Here is a 15,350-nt window from a genome sequence, read left to right on the forward strand (position 1 = left end):
AGTTGTTTTTCTCTTCATGACTTCTTAGGTCAGATACTTAGCCCATTAATTTTAACTCTTTCTTTTTCGGGATGTAAATTTCCCTTAAGGACTGTGTCGAGGTTGATGACTTTTATGTTCTCTTACTGTAATTAACACTTTGGTGGTTGTTGAAAATGAATAAAAAGGAGTTGATGTTATTGTTTCTTTGGAAATATTGTTTACTATAGTGTCAAGTAGTACATTGTAACTACATTTCCTTTCTAGCACTTCCTTCATCTTTCTAGAAATTGTGGAAACCGCTCTGGACCTCTACCCAGCTGCCTCTGGGAACTCCTCTCCACAGCTTTCATTGGTTGTATCCACTATCTCCTAAGTTCCATGTCTTCCTCTTCTAGTGTGCTCTCCCATCTTATAACTTCCTAGGAGAAGGGATACAGAGGGTATCCTTTTTTCCGAGTCCTTACCTGAAAATTTCTTTATTCTCCCCTCATACTTGGTTGCTAGTTTAGCTGTGAATAGAATTCTAAATTCAAATTGTCTTTTGCACCAAGATTACTGGTAAGAATTCATTGTCATTATTTACAGCTGACTCATTTTCTTCTTTTTGGGAGCCTTTAAGATCTTCTCTATGTCTTTTGTGTTCTGCTTTCAATATGATGTGCTATGTATTCCTTTTTATTTCATTCACACAGCTGGAAACATCCAGGGTCCTCTGGAGACTTGTGTCCTTAAGTTTTGTGAAATTATCATACACTACTTCCTTGATAATTTTTTGCCTCTCTTTTAATCCTTTATTTATTTATTTATTTTTATCTTCTCTTGTGTCTTGTCTTTGAAATCTCTCTCTTCTACTTTCTGGAGACTTCTCAACTCTGTCTTCCAACACTTTAATTAAAATTTTAATTTCTGCAGTTGTATTTTTAATTTCTGTGGTGCCTGTTCTTTAATTGTTCCTTTTTATAGATTCTTACTCTTGTTTAATGGATGCAGTCTCTTTTGGATTTCCCTTAGGATGCTAGGGTTTAAAATTTTGCAGTTTTTAAAGTTACCATTTCCTTTCTGAGCTATATCTGTTTTCTCTGGGATTTGTTGTTGATTGTTGTTTGCTTCCCTTAAATCCATGGTTGTTGGCTCATATTTTAAAAGGGAGGCAATAAAAGTCACCATCAGAGAGCTCTGTACACATGACAAGTTTCATGTTTGGGTTCTGTGGTAGCAGGCTGAGTATTATACTGGGAACCTCTACAAGCCAGAATGTTTGTGGAGGGTTGTTTTCTCTAGAGCATTGTAATTTAAAAAAATAACTTGTTTGTTTTCCTAGGTGTGGGAGCAAAGGCAAATGTTCCATATGGTAGCTTTCAAATAACGCCCTGGTTTTTACTCCCCTGTCTCACACACACCTGTCCTGCATTGTACCTGGTGTAATCAATTTTCAAACCTCTCTGGGGCTCTGTTAAGAAAATGGGATCTCTCTGCTCAGCTACCTTCAACTGTTCTGTTCCATAAATGTGTTGAAATCTCTAGTCCATTGGTAATCCTCTTCCATTCCCTGTGATGTAGTGGGTTTATCATTTCAATTCCTTTGTTACCATCTAAGTGGGGTCCTTGGAGGGAGAGGAGATAATTGGGGACAAGCAATTTGCATGTTTAACTGCAAGTCTTTCAATTCTATTCTCCAAGTTTCCAGTCTCTCTGCCCCCACCCCGCCCCAGCATGTTGTAATTGGCTTCTCTTTCTGGAACAACTGCAGGTTGGGCTCTGAATCTCTGCTGACATTGGGACTGACCAAGTCTGTTTTGGGAGAAGTCACTCTGGGCTTCCCAGCTTTTAAAAATCACCATTACTACCAGGGCGTGCCGAAGGCAGGGAGATTCCAGGACTCACTGTGTAGTAGCTGTGCCCATCCTCATTAGGCATCTGGAATGTTACAAGATGATTTCATCGCATCATGAATAGACAAGCATTAATTGAATTCAGTGGCTGGATCCACGGTACCGGGGAGCCTGAGATGCCCAGGGGGAAAAACAATGAACAGCTTCTTCCCAGTGACACTCTTCCTCCATGCCCTTCCACCTCTCTGTTGATGCTTCCAGGTGCTTCCTGGCTTTTATTACCCCAACACAGATATTGATATTTTCAAGTCCACTGCTTGGGATGGTTCTGTGTTCCAGCTGATGCCGCATTCAACCAAGCTTTATTAAATATGTAATACATGCCTGGTACCATGAAATCAATTTTCCTAACCTTTACAACTGCCCTGGGAGGTAGGTATTATTATCCCATTTTATCGATGAGAAAACTGAGGTCCAGAGTGGAGCAGTAATGTACTTAAGGTTATGATCGGCAGAGCTGTCTGTGAGCTCAAGCCAGAGCTGTCTCCTGGCTTCTGGCCTAGACTATTCCAAGCCCCCTCCCCCACTGCTTCTCCTGGTGTGGACGGGTCACCTGCTCAACCCAGGACCTACTGATCGGGGGAGATGAGCACCAGGAGGACACTCATTCGTGGTTGTAGACATCCTGACCTCGGCATTCTAGTCCCTTAAGCCTATTAGGGGCTCCCAAGAGCTGAGAGTTATTTGTAGGGGCTTTGGTTGCTAAGAAGGAGAAAAGAAGAGACAATAAAGAGAGAGAAATAGGGAAGAAAAAAGGGTGGGAGAGAGGTAGTTGAGAGGGGAAGGGAACGAGAGGAAGGAGGTAGAAATCCAAGCTCAGGTCATTCTGACAGTGGCTGCAAGCATGGCCTTGACCCAGCAGGAGCCGTCCAGAGCCCACGGGAGGCACCGTTGTGTGGTGGGAAAGACAGAGAGTTGGTCTCAGATATGGGTCTGAGCAATGCCACTGACTGAGTTTCCGCATCCTCCTGGGGTGGTATAGGAGTCAAATGGATGTAAAAGTGCACTGTAAGCTGGAGCTCTGTCCTGAAGGGTCCTCTGTTTTTGGCACACCGTGGGGGCAGGGTGGTTCTCGATCTACCGCCTCCGCTTCCCGGAGCAAAACCCAGAACAGTCCCAGTTGGCACAGAGAAGACCCACGAATGCAAAACATCAACAGAAGATGCAAAGAGATAAAGGGATGCAGGATGTGTCTTCTGCACAAGCCTTTCCCATGGTCCTGTCCTCCCTCCACAGGCCCCGCAGCCCAGAGCTCCCACGCTCTCCCCTTAACCGCTGCAGCAGGAGCTGCCAGATTGAGGCCCGCCAGAACCCCAGCTTGACAGAAGGCAGAGAGTTGGGCCTCTTCCCTGGCTCCAATCTCCTAGCAATTCATGTCCTCAATGACATCAAAAGAGAAACAGAAAATGTCGCTATTTCTGAGTTTTTGCCCCCTTCAAGCTCAAGGTCAAAGTCAGCCTCAGTTTAAACTCTTTTCAGTTGATTTGTAGGACAGGAGTGGAGGAGAGGGCATCAGTGAAACTCTGCAGCCCACCCAGCTTTGGGAATGCTATCATTCTAATAAGGTATTGGCCCGGCGACCTGCCCAGGAGCATTTAGGTGGAACACAGTCTATCTGAAGATGAACCTCAGAGAACCTCCTGGCTGCATCAGACCCCTGTGTGCCATGACCCTCCCACTGCCCAGCACCCTTTCTGGTTCAATTAAAGTAACTCCTGGGCACCGTAAGATCTAATAATATTTCCAGTGATGATGAATACATCAGGGTTCTCTGTTCAGATCTGTCAATAGGAAGAAACAAGCTGCCTTGACAGGTAATGTATCACACAACCCTAGAGGCAATCAGGCTCTTTCTGGAAAAGAAAATAAAGAAAAGCAATCTAAAAAAAGTTGGGGAAGGGCACAAAAACTAGCCAGGCTATCCTGTCCCCATGCCTTGTGCAAGCACATTCTTGTAAATCTCTTTTCCCTTTTATGCCAGGGTGCTCCTGCAAAACTACAAAGCCTTAAAGGACCCATTCCCACAGGCAGTTAGTTGTTCTCTGTGGAACATAATGGCCAAAATAATGGCCACCAAAGATGTCCATGTTTTAGTCCCCTATGAATGTGTGAATAGATTACCTTCCACGGCAAAAGGGACTTTGCAGAAGTGATTAGGTTTAGGACCTTGAGATGGGAAGATTATCCAGGTAAGCCCAATGTAATCACAAGGGTTCTTATAAGTGAAAGAAGGCAGGAGGCTGGAGAGAGATTTGAAGATGTGACGATGATGCTATTGGCTTTGAAGATGGAGAAAGGGGGCCATGAGCCAAGGAATGCAGACAGCCTTTAGAAGTTGGAAAAGGCAAGGAAGTGGATCCTCTCCTAGTTCCTCCTGAAGGAACCCAGCCCTGCTGACACCTTGATTTTAGTCCAGTGAGACCCATTTTGGGTTGGTGGTCATTTGGTATAAGAGCAACAGGAAAGTAACTTTTCCCACTTCCATGCCTCAATTACAGCATCTAGCACATTTTACTATAATTCTATGTGTATGGATCTGCTTAACTGGGCTCCTTGGGGTCAAAGCTATATATTAAGTAGCCTCTCTGTCATGGTGCTACTGGGTCTAGTAGGTGCTCAGAGTTAGCTCTCCTGAATGAATATGTCATATCTACGCTGGCCCGCAGAATCAGAACTGACAGAGGTCAGCTGCGACCCATGCTGTGCTGTTAAGGGAGTTCACCTTTGACCCCACTGCCTTTAGAGAGTTAAATGTTTTTCCTTATTAAGGTTTTGGAAAATCAGGATTTGCCACACATTTAATTATGAGCACAGGTTCCCATAACTGTTCTCTGAGCAAGTGTGGCCTTCGTGTGTGTGTCTCTGAAGCTTGGAACAGAGGGTCTAAACCCGAGGTAACAGGAAGGAGAAAGGGCATGTGGATTAGGTCTCTAGGAGGGTGGTTTGAGATGTTGGCCTTCACCTTGAATGTTATGTTCAATCCTGCGGAGCCAGGATTAATAATTAACCTAGCAGAGAGAGTGTAGAAGAAAATGACTAGGACGAAGGGTGGGAGGGGGAGCTGATGAAGGGCTGGAATCCAGTCACAGGGAAACTGGTTGAGAGAGCCAGGGTGTTCAGCCTGGAAAGGAGAGGATTTGGGGGGTTGATCACTGTGTTTAGCCAGTTCAAGGGTTGGTATGGGGAAGAGGAAGGGATTTGTTCCATGGGGTCTCAAGAGACAGAACGAGGACCACTTGGCAGGAAACACAGGGTGGGTGGTGGAGGAGACGCTTGGTCCCAGGGTTGGCGTGGCCATCACGTGGGACCATGAGCTGTCTCTGTGAGCTGCTCAAGCTGTGGCCGAGCAGCCCCGAGATGGAAGGAATTCCAGTGTTTGATGGAGACAGATGTGAGGCTGCTACGTGCCCTTTAAGGTCCCTTCTCCCTCACACGGCCAGTGATTACTCGACCCTGCCCTGGGTTGAACTGGGTGGATATGGGTGTACCCTGCTGCCCAGACTCCGGCCGCTGGAGACACTGGCTGTGGCCTTGTTGAGCTGATCTGCACAGAGAGGAAGAGCAATTTGCAGGCTCTGTGTCAGCGTGGGTCCTTAATGCCCTGGGGGTCAGTCCACATCCTCAAACATAAAACCAGCCGTCCCAACAGCAGGCTTTTTGCAGCTTGCTCTTTCCGGGGAGGAGGCCTCTCACTGGACAGCAGGGCCTCCCAGGGGTTTATATTCTCAGACTGCTTTGGAAAAGCTCAATCCTAGGTTCCCACACAGTCCTTAGGGGGCTGGTCCCTGGCCAAAGTGTGTGTCTGCTTTTCTCCCCTCTTCCTGTGCCTCTTCTTCTAGCTACCCAGCCCCCCGCCTAGGGGTCAGATGTTCACTCTGCTCCTGACCAGCTATGTGACTGTGAGTGAGTTCTTTTCCCTCCTTGGGCTGTAGTGTCCACATCTGTAAAATGGGGGTCTGGACCAGGAGGTCACTCCCACTCTGATGCTACAGAAACCCAGAGTCTAGGACCTGAAAAAAATCACTTCCCTTCCTTGTCCATTTACCTCTGTCCTTTCAAAGACACATCCCTGCCCCCTCCTCCCCGCCCACCCCAGGCTGCCCTTGAATGGCTGACCCTGCTCATCTCCCTCCTAACACTTAAGCAGCTACAGAAAGGGCCTTTTCCCAGAACGGGTGGAGAATCAGTCTAAGTGCCTGTCCAGGGGTCCCCGTGCCCATGTCTGTTCCTACTGCCTGCACCACACTTTGTAGAAACGCATTTTGGCTGGTTGTGCTCATGACTCCTAGTTGGAGGGCACCCTGGCGAGGTCCCCTCTGAGCCCCAGGTTCAGTCCGTGCTGTGGCGGAGTCCAAGGCTCCCCGCTAACTAGGAACGCGGCCCGTGTGTTCTGCAGCAGCTACCTGCTGCCCAGTCCCTGCCCACGAAGAGAAAGCTCATCCTCTGGCACCAAGCCTGGAGTCTCACTCGTCCTAGTACAATGGCCAGAGGATTATCGTGGGTTATCGATAATAACCCCTGGGTTATCGTGGCCCTGCTCTTGCCCCCGCCGCCGATGGCTGGGGATAGACGTTCTTGGAACAATCATGGTGAGACATGGGTGAGAAAGTGCTTTGTGATTTGAAGAGCTCCATGTGAGGAATGACTACATCTGGGAGGTCCACTGGGCACCCATGGGACAGTGAGGCAGGGCCTCCCCAGGACTTGGGTTCTCCCTGGTAGCATCTGGGGAGGCGTGTTAGGTCAACAGGTGCTACTGTACGTGGGCTTAGATGTGTTGAGTCAGGTGCTTCCTGGAAAAAGAGTGTGACCCAGAGCAAGAGCAAGACAGAGAGAGCGAGAGAGAGAAAGACGGAGAGAGTGAGAGTACGCGTGGACCGCATCTTGGCTGTGCCCCTCATTGCGTGGCCCTCGGCAAGTTCTCTTCTCTCTAAAATCAGTTCCTTCAACTGTAAAGCGAGAAGGTTGCTTTCAATGCCAGACATCCACACGCCCCTATCGGTGAGGCTCTGCGAACTCAAGGCTCTTCTCCGCCTCCTTGGGACTCCTGGACCACACAGCTCCTGAGTTGTCACCAAGGCTGAGGCAGTAGGGAGACCAGAGCGGTCTGGGCAGCTCGGTGGTTGGAGGAGGGAGCCAGTGGGGCCATGGAGATCCCTGCTTGGGCTGCATCCTCCACAGACCTCCCTCACCGAGCAGGAGCCAGGGGGAGAAGTGAGGCTGATTCCCAGGGGCCCGCCCGCATGGTGGATGGTACAGCTTCCTGGGCACGTCATCCTCCTGACAGGCCTGCAGTGCCAGCCTCTTAATCAGAGCCCAGCCCTTTGGACTTGGTTTATAGATTGAGTTATGGGACATCACATAAACGCCCAGTGGAAAACCAGTTCCTGCATCTTCCTTTCTTCCTGAAGAATTCCTGCTTCTGCTCAGATTAACCAGGTGGTCCCTTTGTTGAGCATCTAAAGACTCTCCCTTTTAAAAACGCTTGATTTTATAAGAAGTCAACTCGAAGATGGGCAGGTCTGGATTTTCTGGAGGGAAGCCCTGCACTTCAACACTTGGCTGAGAGAGCGGGGTCAGCCTCACGGCCACTTGATGTTGTTTCCAAGCTCAGGTGAGAGGAGCAATATTTAGGGTGAGTTGCTGGAAAGAGAAGCCGTGGGAAGTAGCTCATACACTCCCCCAGGTACCCTAAAAGATGTCTCTCAGACAAGCCAGAGGTGTAGAGAGCTGTAAATGTATTTTAAAAATTTCCATCCATAAATCCATACAGAAAAGTACATAAATCGCATGTGTGCCGCTGGATGAATGATCACAAAATGAATTTTGAAGTATTCACTTTTAGTCGCATTCCTGAATACCTTTGAGTCCTTCACTTTTGTTTTCCCTCCTTCTTTCCTTCTTGCTGTTTTTTTTTTTTTAATTAAAAAATTTTTTTTTCTGGGGCTTCCCTGGTGGCGCAGTGGTTGAGAATCTGGCTGCTAATGCAGGGGACACGGGTTCGAGCCCTGGTCTGGGAAGATCCCACATGCCGCGGAGCAACTGGGCCCGTGAGCCACGACTACTGAGCCTGCGCGTCTGGAGCCTGTGCTCCGCAACAAGAGAGGCCACGATAGTGAGAGGCCCGCGCACCGCGATGAAGAGTGGCCCCCGCTTGCCGCAACTAGAGGAAGCCCTCGCACAGAAACGAAGACCCAAAACAGCCAAAAATAAATAAATAAATTAATTAATTAATTTAAAAAAAAATTTTTTTTTCTTTTTGGCTGCCCCGAGCAGCATGTGGGAATCTTAGCTCCCCAACCAGGGATCGAACCCATGCCTCCTGCAGTGGAAGTGCAGAGTCCTAACCACTGGACTGCCAGGGAAGTCCCCCTTCTTGCTTTTAACTTAGGTTATTTTGTTACATTTTATTTGAGCCACCTCAAATCCTTTCTGGAACCAGGAGGGTTGAGAGTAAAACACAGAAAGATGAATGGGTTGAGGGATGAAAACCCATTTCTCTGAGATGACTGGGAAGCTAATCCACCCAGAGTCACCAGTCCTGAGGGCCATGACTCCATCCTAGACATGCGGAAATGCCTCCCAGCAGGGATGGGGTGGTGATCTTAGCAGGGGAGAGCCCGGGGTCATCCTTGTTCTGCCCTGACGCCAGCTCTCTCCTCCTCGTCACTTGTCACCTGGGTCTCCATCCATCCTGTCAACCACTTCCTGCCTTCCTTCCAGGTTCCCAGTTGTAATAAGTACTATCACTGCATTCCTGTCTTCAAAATCCTCTGCTGTCAGCAGCAAAGCTTAGTCATTTCCCTTAATTTGCCAGCAGGGAAATGGCCGATGCCAGAGAAGACAGCCTGTCATTCCAAGGACTCAGGTGATGGCTCTGACAGTGGAACCCAGGCACCACGGTCATTTAGCCTTGTTTTCCCCTCAGAGCAATAACCAACAGCTTCATTTATGAGGAGCGGCAGCTCTTTCAGCTCTCATTTCTTATGCAAAGGCTGACCAGAAGGCAGTCTTCAGGAATAATATGTTGCTCCTCTGAAGAACAGCAACTGATAGTCAAAGGTGTGGTGTAACACAGAGAATGCTGGATTCTCATCCCAACCTTTGACTGAGACTTCTCTAGAATTCAGTTTCCTTTTCTAGAAGAGCATAGATTTAAACTGGATGAAGTCTAGGCTCCTTTCCGGTCCATGCCCTCCTCCAACCCCTCCCCCAAAGCACATGGTTTGGGTGGGTAGTGGTGTGAGAACCACACATTTTGGCACTTTTAGGTGCCAAAAATGGTGCTGGATAATAACACATGTATAAGCAACTGTTTGAACAAAAGAAGAAACCCCAATTCCTTCTGATACCGATTTTATTTAGAAAACTTTGCTAGACATTTCTTTTTTGGACAAGTCCTTAAAAAAGGGAATAGGGGCCAAAGGCCTGAGATGAACCTTGCTATGAGAATGTCTCACTTTCTGAACTGCAGATGCTGCAACCTTTCAAGGTACTGGATTGAATAAATGGCCTAAAAGGACAGGTTGGAGTTTTTCAAAGCAAATGAGGGGGCAGAATTACAAAGGCCTCAGCTCAGGCAAGCCGTCTGAAGGGGCTCCAATCTGAAATGCTCTTTTCAGGTCTTAGGATGGAACTGAGTCGCTGAAGGCTCCAAGTGCAACGAAATCTCTGAAGGAGTTGGTCACAACTTATGCAGACCCAGCCCAGCCGACTCCCATCCTGCAAGAGCCGCTGCCCCCCAGCCCAGCCTGGGGAGGAGCCTGGGTCACTCTATGCACCTGCACGGTGAGAGAACGCCAGAAAAACGTTTACCATTTATATGTAATAAATGATAATAATAACAATAATAATAAATAAAGCTGGAAGCTGTCAGGTCTGGGCACTGATGTGTGCGGTGGGCAGTGCAGAGTCAAGAGGGTCTGAAATTAGTCAAGGCGAATGCAAACATAAACTGTGAACAAAATTTGCCCACCTCCCTCCTTCACTTTCCTCCTCCCTCCCTCCTTCCTTTCTTCTCCTTTATCAGATGAGATCGGGTGAAAAGTTATGATTTTTTCACAGAATAACAGACCGTCATAAATAGTTAGCTCGTGTAATGTCCCCACTTTATGGATGGGAAAACTGATATCCAAAAGCGGAAGTGACTTGCTAAGGTCCATGTTCTGGGCTCCTAGCTGTCCATGCCTTTCTTGAACCTGTTTGTCTAGCTAACTGCGTTTTCTTGCTCCTTTTTGGGTTGTATACTGAGAGGAATTTATAGAGAGTGTGCTGAGCAAGGCAGGTTTCTCAGAGTGGGGAGCAGGGGAAGGATGAGGCTCCTTGGATTGAGCCCAGGTGCCCCTGTGTTTTTGCGCAAACTTCAGTCATGTAGGTCATTCAAAACAGACTTGTTCATTCATGTAATAATTAAGGAAAACACAGCAGCTCTTACAGCGCTCATCTCTGACCTTTAATTAGGTGTGGTGACGCGCTGGAAGCTGCTCTAGCCGTGAGGACCACGAAGTTGTTAGTTTAATCATTTCAAAGGCTGCTCTGTTTTATTTTGGCATAAAATTTGGAAGTCTCATATTAAAATGTACAATTAAATATAACTCGAATAAATTGCTTTAGGCCAAAGAGAACTTTACCCTTCTTCCTGTGACCAGCCCTGTCCCCTTCCCACCCCCATCTGTTAACTGTCTATTTTCAAACTCCCTGAATCCCTTTGAGGTAACTAGATGATTGGGCTCTTTGAAAAACAGTGTTTAAAAAGACATTTGGCAAGCTTACCGGTGTCAGTCTGTAGATTTCAGAGATAGCTACTGGTTAGGCTCAAACTGTCCTACCTGCGTGACTAGAGGCTGCTGGGACAAGAAAGCAGACTCTGAGGCCTCTTGGTCTACATGGGCTGGTCTCTTGATAAAGTAAATGAAACCATAACAACCACTACCCTTCCCGGTTTGCAGTCAGCTATGGAAAAAAGTCCAAAAAAGTCTCTCAGCCTGGCATACAAGGGCTTCACAATCCAGTTACCTATAAAAGCTCACACCCTCAAACAAGTACCCTTTCTTGCCTTTGGGTCTTTGCTCACCCCATGGCCCTTGTCTGGAATGTCCACCCACTCCCTTCAAACTCTTTCAAAATCCCATTCATCCTCGAAAGCCCTGCATCCACCCTGCCACGCCTTCCTTGATCTATCTCGGCTGGAGAACGTTCCCCTCCTCTGTCCCTTCTGGACACAATGCTTGCATGAGGTCAGGACCTGTTTTTAGTTTGGGATGCTTTATGTTGGTTGTTTATGTGTCTCAGGCCCCTGAGACTGAGCTCTGAGGATGGGGGCTGAAGGTCATTCCAGATGGTCTCTGCAGACAGTTTGTCCCTAGCAGAGCGCCTACCTGGAGCCCAGCTGATGGCCACTAAGGTTTGCTGGGACATTTGTTCATCTGGACTGTGAGCTTAGCCCATCCCTATGATCCTACCTGCATGACTCACTTAGGAAAACAGCATTTCACCTGGGGGCTGGTCCTGGGCAGTGTTGGTCCCTCCTGAGAAACACTGAGCCCTCGCTCACAGGGGTTGGCATGGAGGATGGGGTCTTTAAAATATGGGGAATTTCAGGAATGTTTTCTTCATTATAAAAATCATCAAATCAATTTCAGAAAATGTGGAAAAAATATAAAAGACAAAATTATAGGGGAGGGAAAGATGGTTCTTATTCCCGTCACCTAGAGGCAGGCCAGTCTTCCTCCAAGGCTCAGACATGTCTGCTGGGCGAGGGGAGCTGAGTTCAGGCCAGAGCAGAGGGGTGGCTTCTGTGACCTGTCCATGTCTGGGTGAACCAGGAACCAGCTCACTTAGACTGGGTTTCTGTGTTCTTTATTTTGGATAATGTTTTCAGAAAGGCCTAATTTTTAATTTCATAGAAAAAACATTTCACCAGTTAAATAATCATCTTCAACTCTGTCTAGCATACCATTTTTAAGGGTACAGTTCAGTGGCATTAAGCATATTCATATGTAACCGTCATCACCATCCATCTCTAGAACTTTTTAATTGTCCCAAACTGAAACTCTGTACCCATCAAGCATTAGCTCCCCATTTCTCCCTCCCTCAGCCCCTGACAGCCACCATTCTACTTTCTGTCTCTGTGAATATGAATACTTTAGGCGCTTCATATAAGTTGTATCATACAGTATTTGTCCTTTTGGACACTTGGGTTGCTTCTCCCTTTTGGCTATTATGAATAATGCTGTTATTAACATGGGTGTACACTTATCTATCTATATCTATCTACCTATCTATCTATATGTACATATACGTACATACACCTGGAAGTGACATTGTTGGTTCATATGGTAATGCTATGTTAAATTTTTTTAATTTTATATTGGAGTATAGTTGATTTACAATGTTGTGTTAGTTTCAGGTGTACAGCAAAGTGACTCATTTATACATATACATATATCTATTCTTTTTCAGATTCTTTTCCCATATAGGTTATTACAGAGCATTGAATAGAGTTCCCTGGCTATGTTTAATTTTTGAGGAACCAACATACTGTTCTCCATAACAGTTGCACCATTATACATTCTCACCAGCAACACACAAGTGTTCCAATTTCTCCACATCCTCTTCAGCATTTACTAGGTTCTATTTTGGGCATAGAAGCCATCCTAATGGGTGTGAAGTAATATCTTAGTATGGTTTTGGTTTGCAATTCTCTGATGACTAGTGATGTTGAGCATCTATTCATGTGCTTATTGGCCATTTGTATATCTTCCTGGAGAAATGTATATTCAAGTCCTTTGCCTGTGTTTTAATTGGGTTGTTTGTTTGAAGACTGCTTTTTCACATGTGAAATCCTCTCTGCTCCCAGGCTTGACAACCTCTGACCAAACAGCCTCCTTGGGACACTCATGACTCAAAACACATCACCATCATCATCAGGAACAGAACTCCAGGATGAAAAACCATCTCATGACACCTGCCTTTGGAGAAACACCATTAATAACCTGGTATAGGTGGAGATGAGTCTGGGAGCTGTCACTGGGGATTTTAAGAAGGTGACTTTCAGAACCCTCCTACACTGTTGGTGGGAACGTAAATTGGTGCAGCCACTATGGAGAACAGTATGGAGGTTCCTTAAAAAACTAAAAATAGAGCTACCATATGATCCAGCAATCCCACGGGCATATATGCAGACAAAACTCTAATTTGAAAAGATACATACACCCCTATGTTCATAGCAGCACTATTTACAAGAGCCAAGACATGGGAGCAACCTAAATGTCCATCAACAGAGGAATGGATAAAGAAGATGTGGTGTATATATATGCAATGGAATATTACTCAGCCATTAAAAAAAGAATGAAATAATGCCATTTGCAGCAACATGGATGGACCTAGAGATTATCATACTAAGTGAAGTAAGTCAGACAAAGACAAATATCATATGATATCATTTATATGTGGAATCTTAAAAAATGATACAAATGAGCTTATTTGTACAGAATAAGCTCAGACAGAAACAAACTCACAGAAACAGACTCACAGACATAGAAACAGAAACAGACTCACAGACATAGAAAACAAAGTTAGTTACCAAAGGGGAAAGGGTGGGGAGGGATAAGTTAGGAGTTTGGGATTCACAGATACACACTACTATATATAAAATAAACAGTAAGGACCTACTGTATAGCACAGGGAACTATATTCAATATCTTGTAAAAAACTATGATGGAAAAGAGAAAAAAGAAGGTGACTTTCTGCTTGTTTGTTCCATTAATATTATTCTGCATATTTTAAGTCTTTCATTCTTCCCTCATGAGGCTGGTGTGCAATACTTTACATGGTCCAAATCGTGCCACTTTGGGACAAGTAGGAAGATTAGAAAGTCATTTTTTCAAAGACTGCCCTTTTCCTGAGAAGTAAAGAGCAGCCATCCTCTTCTATAAGAAGAGGAGGGTGGGGAAGAGAGAAGGGCCCGCCCACCCACTGAGCATCTACTGTGATCAGGACTGAGCTGGGCCCTTCTCACATGATTTTTCTTCTCATCCTTTCATCAGTCATGTCAGGCAGGTTGTTACTGAGTTCACACACGGGGACAGGGAGGCTTGGAGAGGTGACGAACTCACGAAGGACCCAGCCAGAGACAGGTAAAGGTGGCAAGCACCCCAGAAGCCTAAGCCCTTTCTGTGACAGCAGGCACTTCTGCTCCTGGTGCTGGGACCACACCTGAATTTGGTGTCAGGAACCTGTTTCAAGAAAATATCATTTGCTCTATCTCTTCACAATTCCTCCCTCTCTGCTGCACATTTCCACTCAACCTCTGACATGTTGAATCTTGTCACCCCAAAAGCCCGGTGTCCCCTCCAGGATGAGCCTTCTCTCCCATCCCTCGCTCTGGGACCCTGCCTCCTCCGCCTGCTCATTCTACTGCCCCCACAGCACCGCCATGCCCACGGGCTCCCCACCACCGCCACGCCCACAGGCTCCCGCACCACCGCCACGCCCACGGGCTCCCCACCACCGCCACGCCCACAGGCTCCCGCACCGCCGCCACGCCCACGGGCTTCCGCACCACCACCACCACCGCCACGCCCACGGGCTTCCGCACCACCACCACCGCCACGCCCACGGGCTCCCGCACCACCGCCTCGCCCATGGGCTCCCCACCACCACCACCGCCACGCCCACGGCCTCCCGCACCACCGCCACGCCCACGGGCTTCCGCACCACCACCACCGCCACGCCCACGGGCTCCCGCACCACCGCCACGCCCACGGGCTCCCCACCACCGCCACGCCCACGGGCTCCGCACCACCGCCACGCGCACGTGCTTCTCCGTCAGCCGCCACATTGTCGTAAACGAAACGCTGCCCCACCCTTCAAACGCTGCATCATGCTGCTCCTACCACCTCCCTCACTGCTCTTTTTGGTCCCTGCAGTTGGCTGCTCTGCCTTTGTCTGCCTCAGTAGTATTGGGAAGCCCCAGGCTGCCTTTCTGAACCCTCTTCTTACCTCACTCTGCACCCAGACCCCCTGAGAATCTGACGAAAGTCATGAGATTTTTTTTTTTTCTCTAGAAAATCGCCCATGCACAGCACATGCACTGACACGCTATCTCACGGAGTCGCCCGCTGCCTCTCCCTCTCATCCTTTAGGTGTAGAGCCTGCTTTAGTCAGTGAGGTTCTTGGACTCCAGATTAACACCATTTCTGGACAACGTCCTCATCTATGTCTCCTTAGACCTCCATCAGCACCCAGACCCTTTCCTGAGCTCAGACCCTGATTTCAGACTCCGCCGGACAGTCTACATTGTGGTCCCATGGGGCTCAAATGCAGCCTGTCCAGGTGAGTCTGCCACCTTGCTCCCAACGCCCTCCCCTGTGTCTTCTCCCCCTCTTAATGGTACGCACCATGCTGAAAACCTGGTTGCTTTCCTTCATGAGTTTTTTCTCTTTCATCACCTGTGGCATGGACTGCTAAGAGCCC

Source organism: Eubalaena glacialis, chromosome 6 (assembly GCF_028564815.1).
Source record: "Eubalaena glacialis isolate mEubGla1 chromosome 6, mEubGla1.1.hap2.+ XY, whole genome shotgun sequence".
Classification (NCBI taxonomy): domain Eukaryota; kingdom Metazoa; phylum Chordata; class Mammalia; order Artiodactyla; family Balaenidae; genus Eubalaena; species Eubalaena glacialis.